The sequence below is a fragment of the Numida meleagris genome, chromosome Z, assembly GCF_002078875.1.
Source record: "Numida meleagris isolate 19003 breed g44 Domestic line chromosome Z, NumMel1.0, whole genome shotgun sequence".
Classification (NCBI taxonomy): Eukaryota; Metazoa; Chordata; class Aves; order Galliformes; family Numididae; genus Numida; species Numida meleagris.
This window is the reverse complement of record NC_034438.1, coordinates 41262132-41271998: the sequence shown is the minus strand read 5'-3', so window position 1 is coordinate 41271998 and position 9867 is coordinate 41262132. Positions and strand designations below refer to the sequence as shown.

Genomic DNA, 9867 nt, shown 5'->3' with positions numbered 1-9867 from the left:
CTGCGCCGACTGTTAGATCCTTGATAACACCCACTGTGTCAGAAAGGGCCATCCTTTTTCATTCAGTGGCTTCAGGGATGTCTTGAGGGGTCATACCATGCTGCAGCCCAATGTTCTGGGAGGATGCACTGCTCTGTGTGGTAGATGCCCTGTATCAATCATGTTATGATTGCAAAGAACAGAGCTTTGATACTGAATATGATGCTGGCTAAGCATCTGTAAATAAAAACTAGATACATCTACTTCCCTGAAGCATAGAATATGATGCCTGAACCATAACTCTGTAGAAAGAGTGCTGAATTTCTGGGGAATTCTATGTATAAATTTCAAGATAAAAGAACTTCTCAGATTATTGTTACAGACATTAATATTATATAGGTATGACATTAATTTTAAAACCTGCAGTGTTTAATGTAAATTAATTTCCAAAAGGGTTGTATGTTTGAAGTTTGTTGCCAATACTTCCATTAGCACACAACTATTTATGTTTCTATGCAGGCTGAATGGTAAGAATTATGACTTAGCTTCTGTGACATGATTGTGGTGATCTCATTCCAGTTCTCAGTAGACCATTGGATGTATCATAACTGACTTCAAGTGCTTCTCTTGGCAAAAAATAACAGGAGTGAAAGATGAGCAGGTTGGTTTTGTTTGCGTGAAATGCCCATAGCAGTTTAAAAAGTTACTTTGTGTTCACCACTGTAACCAGTAAGCTGAGGTTCTTTGTTTTGCAATAATAAAAGCATGTTATCTTCCTATGATACAATGAAGTGCATTGGTAGAGCAGAGCAATGGACCAATCTATGCAGTACTTGCATGGGGACATCCAAGGAAATAACATTTTTTAATTTATTTTTTTATTTCCATGCACACTTATTTTACTAGTTACTAATACTTGAAATGCTTTGGTGTTTAATACAAAAATATCCTTCTGTTTGGATGTTGAGGTCCACAAGATAGTTGGTACTAAGCAAAAAGTGTTGGGGGAGAGGGGGAGGGAAAGGCAAACTGCATATAGTGACTGTATCCAGAACATGCGGTCTTTCTTCTTGGTGGAGTGGGAGTAGATTAAATGTAAGAATAACAAGGAACTTGCTTAATTATGGAGTACCTTTGTTCCTGTGATGCAGTAAGAACACATCACCATATACTTGATGTAAGTAGGCTGCTTTGTTTAAGGAAACTACAGCTAACTATGCACTGACATAGACTGTAGTCAGTTGACTGCCTGCTCTTTTTGTCTTTCCAAAATAATATTAATTTTGAAAGTACTGATGTATTTTGTATGAGTTTGTAATACAGAGGCTATTTTTACACTATAGGAACTGGTACTAAAACATTATGAATTTTTAAAGGATTCTGACAAAGAGATATGAGCAGACTTGTTTTGTACTATTCAGTGTAAAGGAAAAAAAAAAATCCTGTAACATAAATTTTGATTTGCAGAAAGAGAGAAAAGTCATCTGCAGCCTTTGAAATACTATACCCAAATGTCTATCAAGTTAAATTGACAAACATAACTTACCTCTAAGTCTTCTCTATTTATAACATATTCTCATACTCTGGGGGCTGCTATTAAAACATGCTAAATAAATGGAAACAGATTTAAGAGATGTTTGCTCTAGGAATCAAGAATCATAAGTGTGTATATTTAAAATATACATCTGTTTGTCATTTTTGAGAGTTGGACAGAGAACTCTCCCTTCAAGTATCATCTTAAGTCCATCATAGCAAGAGAGGCTACCTGCTGCAAGCTATTTTGTTAGCTTTCTCTGAAGAAGGAAGTATCTCATCATCATTTTTCAATTTTTGAAAAACTGATTTGCTCAAAGAACAGTGGAAATTTTTCAAGAACTTATAATTTCTTTGTATGCCCTGCCAAAGGAAATAATTCATGCAGGGAGAGGGGGAAAATGGAGATGTGTGAAAGCATACAGATACTTCCGTAAATAGAAAGTGAGCTTCAGCTGGGCCAAAGTCTATATTAATTGTTACTTTTCTTTAATATGCTTGTATATGGAAGAATTTACCACAGGCTTTTCCTGATTAGTGGCCTATTTAAAAACAACAACAAAACCAACTGCCCCCAGTTTGCAGCTTTGCAGTACCTGTGTTACTACTAAGCTGTCAGCTATCAAATTCTAGTGCACTCATATAGATAGAAATACCTATGATAATATACAAGATATGAAAGGATAGCAAAATACTGCCCTGAGTGCACAAGTAAGTTAAACTAAATGATGTGCATAAATTCTTCCCCTTCTAAAAAACAAACAAACAAAAAACCCAAAACTGATAATGAAAGTTCTTGTTTGACTGAAACACAGGAGAGTCACTTGTTCTTGTTTTTTCTTCATTTGTTTGTTTTGTTTTCTTTTGTTGTTTTTAATGTCTTGCATGTATAGCTATAATTTGTTTATCAGTAGATGTGTGATAAAAGTGTCTGACTTAGTACAAGTCTCAGTACAAGCATGGTGTGTCACTTTTGAAATTCTTTCCTACTTGTCCTGTTTTCAGCTGGTTCCTTCATGGTGGCTGGTATGATACTGTGCTGCTCTGATGCTTTAGCTGTTACTGAGCAGTGCTTATGCTAAGTCAAGGACTTTTCATCTTCTCACACTGCCCTTGCCAGAGAGAAACTGGGTGTGTAGACAGAGGTGGGAGGCAACAGGACTGTAACAGCCGACCTAAACCGAGCAAAGGGATGTGCTATACCTTTATGGCATCATGCTGAATAATAAAACTGGGGGACTTAGCAGGGAGGGCTGCCACTGCTCAGGGCCTGGCTGGGCATCAGTCACTTGGTAGAGAGCAGTGCATTATGCATCACTTATTTTGTATATTTGCATATATTTATTATCATTTCCCTCTCCCCCCCCCCCCCCCCTTTTTTTTTTGTCCTATTTAACCATTTTTATCTCAGCCCACAAATTTTACCTTTCTCTGATTCTCTCCCCCATCATGCTGTGGGACTGGAGATGGGGGAACAGCTGTGTAGTGCTGAGCTGCCTGTGAGGTTAAACCACACCACCACACTCAAAGCACTCTTCCCCCTAATACTTAGATGAAAGTATCCACTAGGATACAAATCTATACTTTCTGAATTAGTCTGTGCAAAGAATATTATACAAAAGAATATATTCTTTTGTAGTATTATAAAAGCAAGAATAGCTGAATGAGCCACGGATGTGAGGTTGAACTGAATTGCTTTTGTGTGTGTTGAAACATATACATAGCAGAGCACAAAAGATCTTCTCAAAGGTGAAAAAGAACAGCAGCTGTGTTGGAAAAGTACCAAGTATTCTAATGTTTAGAGAGGAATTACATATCTAAGAGATAAAGAAACAAAAACAAATTCTCCAGTGTGTATGCAGAGACAAGTGCTGGCTCAAATAAGGGACTGATTATTTTTCACAGTTAAGGAGAGCTGGTACCTGTTTATCATCCAGAACTGACTGGATTTATTCAGTATACAGGGGTATAGAATCAGGCAAGGCAGATTGAACTAGTACAGATAAAGATTTACTAGTAAATGAGGGAGTGTCAACGGTTTACGGGCGTTAGGCCCGATTCCATGACAAAGGGGACGGGGGACCCAAGGGCCCACGTCCCGGGAAAAGGGGAAAGGGGAAAAGAGTAGGGAGATGGCCCTGAGAGCAAAGAACAGCGGCAACAATCTGAGGAGAAACAAACTAATTTACTAAATAAAATATCGGAATGCAAAACAACACACTATAATACAATATAATTACAATTTAAGCTGATAAGTCCAACACAGAGAGAGAGAATGTCCCAAAGTCAAGGTAGGCCTTACTCTACTACCGACGATAAGACGGCTGGAGAGCGAGGTGCTGCCAAGACGAGAGACAGCGGAAAAAGGGACGAGGTTTTGTGATCTGCAAGTTTTTATACTGCGAGCTTCTATCTTTTCCCTCCGGCTGGAAAATGGTAACAGAGGAGCAAAGTACCGTGGAGAATGTAGTAGTCCTTCTCTTCTGAGAACCAGGTACATTCACTACATGATGTTATGATGTGGAATACCAATAACCGAAAATCATAAAACCATGACAGGGAGTAACCAGGTGATAGGGATACTGAGGATGGGAGAGGGTAGAATCAAATAATGCTTACGTATTGTTACTGTTAGAGTATTTGAAGAACTTATTCTTATACTCCTTGTTCTTCCTGCTTCCACAGGGGATAATTATTAACTTTAAAAATTATCTGAGATTATTTCAGTTATATCTGCAGATTTTGGAAGACATGGTGCTGCCTATGTATTGGTAAATGTTGAGATAATGGACTGCAAGCACGCAGCTGGGGGTGGCAGCCTTTCTTTGTCTGCATCTTTTGCCTTTGCATAACCTTCAGTGAAGTGTTGGAGTCACTGCTTTTATTACCTTGCCAAAAATAGTAAATGAATGCAATGTGATTTGTGTAAACATACAAACTACTTTTTTTTTTTTTTTTTTTTTTTTTTAATGTTGCTGGACGTAGATTGTCTCAGGGACTTGCTTTTCCACACTGAGCGCAGATCAATACACATTTGTTACTTTTTTGTAAGTACTTGGATTGTCCTATTAGCATATAGGCATATACTTGTGACCAAATTTTGTCTAAATAGCAAAATCAGAGGCTTAGTCTTGTATGGGACCAGTTCTGCTCTGCAAGGCAATACTGCTGTAGCTGTTATTTTCGGAAGACAGTGCCTGGGTCTTGTCCAGCTTTTGCTTAATGGCAGTAATATTGTTTGTCATCATCTTATTTTCAAAACACCACAGCTTTATGTTTTTTTTCTGGCTAAATAAAAAGTTATTTGTTTCCAGTAAAGATTTCATTTGAAATGTTGAAAGTTGTGCAAAATGAAATTAATAATAAACTATTATATTAGTTTCATAGTATCTGACAAATATTTAGAATTGTATTCTAAGTGTGATTTTTCAAGTATATCTTTACAAAGGATTCAAACCATTCACGTTTCACTGGAATGTGTTTGAAAACAAAACTAGGGCAAGTTATTGCAGTCTCTTGTAACTAAATTCCATCAAAACAGTGAAAATTCTTTGACAGTTAAGAACAATATTGGTCTGTTACTATGACTGTGCATTTGTTCTTAAGGCAAACTGTTGTATTAGGTGAATAACGAAGTTCGGTAACAGCAAACTTGTCTTCTGTAGAAATAAGTCCTAAATGTGGAATCACTTTATCTGCAAAAGAAAAAATAATAAATGTAGGTTCATGAATGACCTTCATCTCCCACAGGCAGATGTTCTGCTAGGAAAATATGAGAGTTACTCGAACAATCTTTTGGGTGAAATAACTAACATAAATTTTCATTTTGTGTTTGGGCCGCGTTTATCTTCTACATTCTTTGATAATATTCACAAAGTGAGAAGTCAGTGGATTTCAGTTATGAAGTATTTGTATTAGCAGTGTTACTATCACTCTTTTTTTTTTTAAACTCTAGTGAAATTTTTGCCAGTCTTAAATACATTTGATCTAATGCCATGTCTTCTTTCTCTAGCAGAGAATGCTTATGTTTTTTTCTGATTTGTTTTGTCATGTGCCAGGACACACACACACACACAAAGCTATTTAAAAGTATTCTTTTCTGAACTAACTCAACTGCCTCTTTGTTCAGATTTAAAAAAAAAAAAAGAAAGAAAAAGAGATTTTTATTTATATTCCTCTTATTTGCTTTTTACTTGCCAATGCCTGCCTGATACTATTTTTGTCTTTGACTGAGTCGTACTTGAGTTTATTGTACATCTTCTAATGCCCTGACATCGCTTTACAGAGTGTTATATGTTTGAAATCATTCTGTGAATAGAACTTCACAGAAAACTTGCACCATTTTCTGCTTTAAAGGATTCTCTGCTAACAGTTGTCAAATGTGACTGCTGTTTTGGAACAAGTGAGACTGTTCCTGCCCAGTGCCAATATGCTGTTAAATTCCTGCATTCTGATCCTCTGTGTTCCACTTATTCAAGCTAGATGACTGAAGAATGTTTTAGACAGGAGAGGGGAAAGTTCCATCCAAACCTGTGTGTTTTCTGATTGTTCACGAGATCTAGGAAGTGTGATCAATGTTTAAGTATTTGCTGGATAAAGACCAAGTAAGTAAAGTCAAGGATAACTGGTTATATGTCTTAACCGCTCCTATCCATTCATTTTAATATGGTGGGAAGGGGAATTCAGAAAACATAGCCAACGTTTATGCATAAATGACATGAAGATGTAATTAAGAATCTGTTGTATCACCTTAAACTTAAATTAACTCCACCAAAACAGGAGCTGACTTCTCTGATCTACTGGGCAGAAATTGGCTGACACTAACAGCCAGGTCAACACTGTATTTCACCAGAGCCATGGAGGAGGGCTGGTATCTACCTGTACTCTATCACAAGTGTGCAGAAATGGTCCCCTGCTCCCAACTGTCAAGTTTCCACTGACTTGTCACTAAAGCAGTTTTTTTGCATGTTCAGAAGATATAGATGTATATGCTCTCTACACAGATCATGTGTGGATTGCTGCATGGATGGTAAGCACAACTTACCTAACACCATAACATCATAACATAATTAAAGCATTAACAAGCAGTAATTGTGAACTCTTCTTCAAGCAGATCAACCCCAAGGAAGAGGTGACAATCGTCACCCAAAATGAATAGCTGTTTGTTAGACAAAGTCTTGGAAAAAATCTTTGTTCCAGTCCTTGGGGTTACAATAAACCACAGCACGTAAGGCAGTAGTTGCAGATACTGTAGCTGGATGGATAAGGCGCATGCATTTTGAAAGGCAAGATGCATAAAAGTGTGTACAATTTAAAATCTACATTTTGCTGTATGAGAAGCAGGATAGGTAGTTCTGTAGTTACCCAATGTTACTGGGAAACAGGCACTGCATATTTCTATTAGGGATTATGCCCTCATCGGAACCATTAGCTATAATTATTAGTATAAATGAGATTTTGAATGGATTTTGGTTTACCAGCCTTAACGAAAAGGCTGCTTCTCCTTTGTGAATTTTCTAGGTCATCGTTAATCTTACATGAAATATGTAACTTTCTCCAGTTGAGGAACTTCATGAAATGTTATTTGTTGGTTGTTACGGATGAGAGTGTATCAGGGAGCTATGCAGCAGACTTCTAGAAGTCATCAGTGAGCTGAGCAGCTCAGACCTGGGTACCACAGAGGTTATTTTACTATAAAATCTAATCACTTGGGCTGTCTGTTTCTTTGTTTGGGGCTTTTATAAATCTCCAATCTGAGTTTTCTTTTGCACTTCAGTGCTTCCTCAGCACGCTGGGTAGCAGAGATCTCTGTTCCACCTGCAGCTGCGAGCACTTACCTCTCAGGAAAAATGGGGTGTCACAGCGCCCGTGGGCTGGGGCAGAGAGGGCTCGTGTGAGAGCGGACTGTGTGACGCTACAGGACTGCCGCAGGGGAGGCTAGTTCACGCGACTCGTCACACTGATCTGCAGCCATATGATTCTCACACGCCTCTCGGTTCGTGCAGCCGCCTCAGGCGGCCCGCTCCCTCTCTCCCACCCGGCCGCGACCGCGGCGCCTCAGAGCCCGCAGGGAGGGCCCGCGGCAGCAGCGCGGCAGGTGAGGAGGCCGGCGGCAGTGATCTCGCCGTGACAGGCGGAGCCCTTCAGCCCGGGCAAGCGGCGTGAGCCGAGCAGGCCGGCACCGAGCCCGCGCGGGGCGCCTGCGCAGGGCCGGGGCGCGGCGGGCGAGTCCGTGACGCGCTGTGTGCCGGCCGGTTCCTGCCGCCGCGCGGATGAGATCGGCGGACCGCGACCCGGCGCCCCCGCCTCAGCGCCGCGGGGCGAGGGTCACGTTCTGCCGCCGCGCCCGCGTCCCGCCACGGCCGAGGTGAAGCCCTGGGACGGGCCGCAGGGGCCGGGCGGGGCAGCGCGCGCTGCGGGGAGGGGCCGGGGCCGCGACCGCGGCAGAGGCGGAATGAGGCTGCGGCGCCCGCCCGGCCCTGCGGCGCCCGGAATCCAGCGATACACGCTGCCTGCAGAGACTGCCTGGCCCCGCGGTAGGCGCTGTGCTTGGCTCCCTCCGCGCCGCTCCGCTGGCCTGCCCGGGGCGGTGGGTAGTGCGGGTGTGGGTGCGGCGGGGCCTGGCCCGGTCAGCGCTGCGTGACCCGGCGTGGGCACGGCGCGGGGCCGCGGCTGCATCTTCTTTCATGTGCTGCTTTGCTTCTCTTCATCGCTCATGGGAATTTGGCATCGCTATATGCTGCAGGTGTCGTTGCGAACACTTGGGAGAGAAGCTGAGCAATGAACAGCGCGCTGCAGTAGGGAAGCGGTGTTTTTCCTCAGTGCCGGCTGTTATTTCAGACACGTGAGTGAGCCTGTCACCGCCAGCTGTAAGAGTTGGGGCAGAAGTGAGATTCTGTGTACCGTGTGAGGCACAAACACTGAAATTTGTAGATAGGGTTGTGGTCCAAAAGCATGCGTTGTGTGTTTATGTGTCCGTTGCGAGGAAGTCAGCTACCAGCTAGGAGAGTTTCCCAGCAGCGATGCTCCGATAGACCGGCGGCGCGCGAGCTGCCCTGTGGTGGGTGGAAGGCCGCCTGCTGAGACTGGCAGCGCAGCGCTGCGTGTCACTGCCGCACGGTGACAGGGCACGGTGACAGCGCAGCCACTGTCCTGACCATCAGGAGGTCCTGAAGGCTCTGCGGGACGGAGCACCTCAGGATCCGCTTATGAGCATGTGCAGGTCTGCGCTGGGTTCTGTTATTGCTATTTGAGTCTGTGGTGGAGTAGCAAAGCAGTCTCCTTTTCTGAAGACCTTACTATGTAACATCAGGGACATTTTGTCACATACCCCTATTTCAACAGAACAAACTTTTAACACTTTATTTCTAATGTCTTAGCTCACTGCTGTGGGTTTATTTTTATGCCAACGTAAGTTAAGGAGTCTTTTTTTTTTTTTTTTTTGAGCTTTACTTTTATTCTTCCACTATGCAAGGGAAGGGTGGCAGGGCAAGGAGTACTCTGTGTGGGTGTTTATGTGAAGTGACACCCAACCACGGGGGGGGGGGCAGTGCTCATGCTGAGATGGTCCAATTTGAGGAACTTAAAAATTGTCTTCCACAGTGTCTAGCTTATGGACAGAAAAAAAGCATACAGTTTTCTTGGTAGAAGATGGTAGCAAGCATTTGCCTGATTTTTGTTACAGTTAGTTTACCCCCCTGCTGAAGCAGCTTTCCAAAATTAAGCATAAGAACCTCCAACTAGAGCAGGGAGGCCTGAGGGAGGGTTGAAACCCTCTGGGCTGCTAGGACAGCTTGCTGTTTCACTCTGTGTTTGGGTTTCAGCCTAGAGAAGATGTTCAGCTTGCACTGGCCCAAGAACTTGTCAGCAGCACATCTCATGATGGCTCACGATGAGAGGCAGGTTCTGGACATGGTTGTACTCTGCTGAATGTGTCTGGCAGCCACCTGCTCTTTTGCTCTTGACATGCATCAGATGAAAGTTTTCTCACGTTTCCAGCATCTGTGAGCTCCTTGCTCTTAGGAGGTTGCCCCTGTGATACAGGTTGCTGATGTTTGAAGGAGCTGAGTGCTATTCAAGTCACGCTCTGGAGTAATGACTGCAGTAACTGAAGCATTTAAACTCCTTAAGGAACTTAGAGAGGAAGTCAGGTTTCTTGGAATGGGTGTGAGAGTGCCGAGCAAGGCAGCTGCTTGTGACAGTGCTTAGGAGGGATTTGTAATGGCAGTGTGTCTCTGGGCCTGTTTTCAAGCCCTACCACTATGCTCAACTTTACAGTCTGGCATCCTGTGCTAAGCATCAAGGAGATTATGAGCTGTTCAGTGTGTGTGTGTCCTGGATACAGGGACAATTCTG

General features: G+C 42.7%; 1 protein-coding gene and 1 long non-coding RNA gene across 13 annotated transcripts in view; one reads left to right on the top strand and one right to left on the bottom strand.

Moving 5' to 3' along the window:
* The window catches only part of AGTPBP1 (ATP/GTP binding protein 1), a 68614-nt gene that overhangs the window by 583 nt on the left and 58164 nt on the right, over positions 1-9867 (top strand). For 4 of the 12 annotated variants that reach the window (XR_002433145.1, XR_002433144.1, XM_021379540.1 and 1 more), the window contains exon 1: positions 7739-7879. The exons of 1 other annotated variant lie outside the window; for it this stretch is intronic. The gene's annotated coding sequence lies outside the window, so the exon portion shown is untranslated. Of the gene's footprint in view, positions 1-558; positions 641-7472; positions 7610-7737; positions 7880-7914; positions 8049-8257; positions 8357-9867 lie in introns of those variants that run through there. 7 more of the 12 variants (XM_021379534.1, XM_021379535.1, XM_021379538.1 and 4 more) reach the window with 7 other exon arrangements.
* On the bottom strand, positions 4455-7476 carry LOC110389327. Its single transcript, XR_002433147.1, has 2 exons — positions 7350-7476; positions 4455-5207 (listed from the first exon to the last, which is right to left on the bottom strand). It is a non-coding gene; the product is annotated as an uncharacterized LOC110389327 (long non-coding RNA).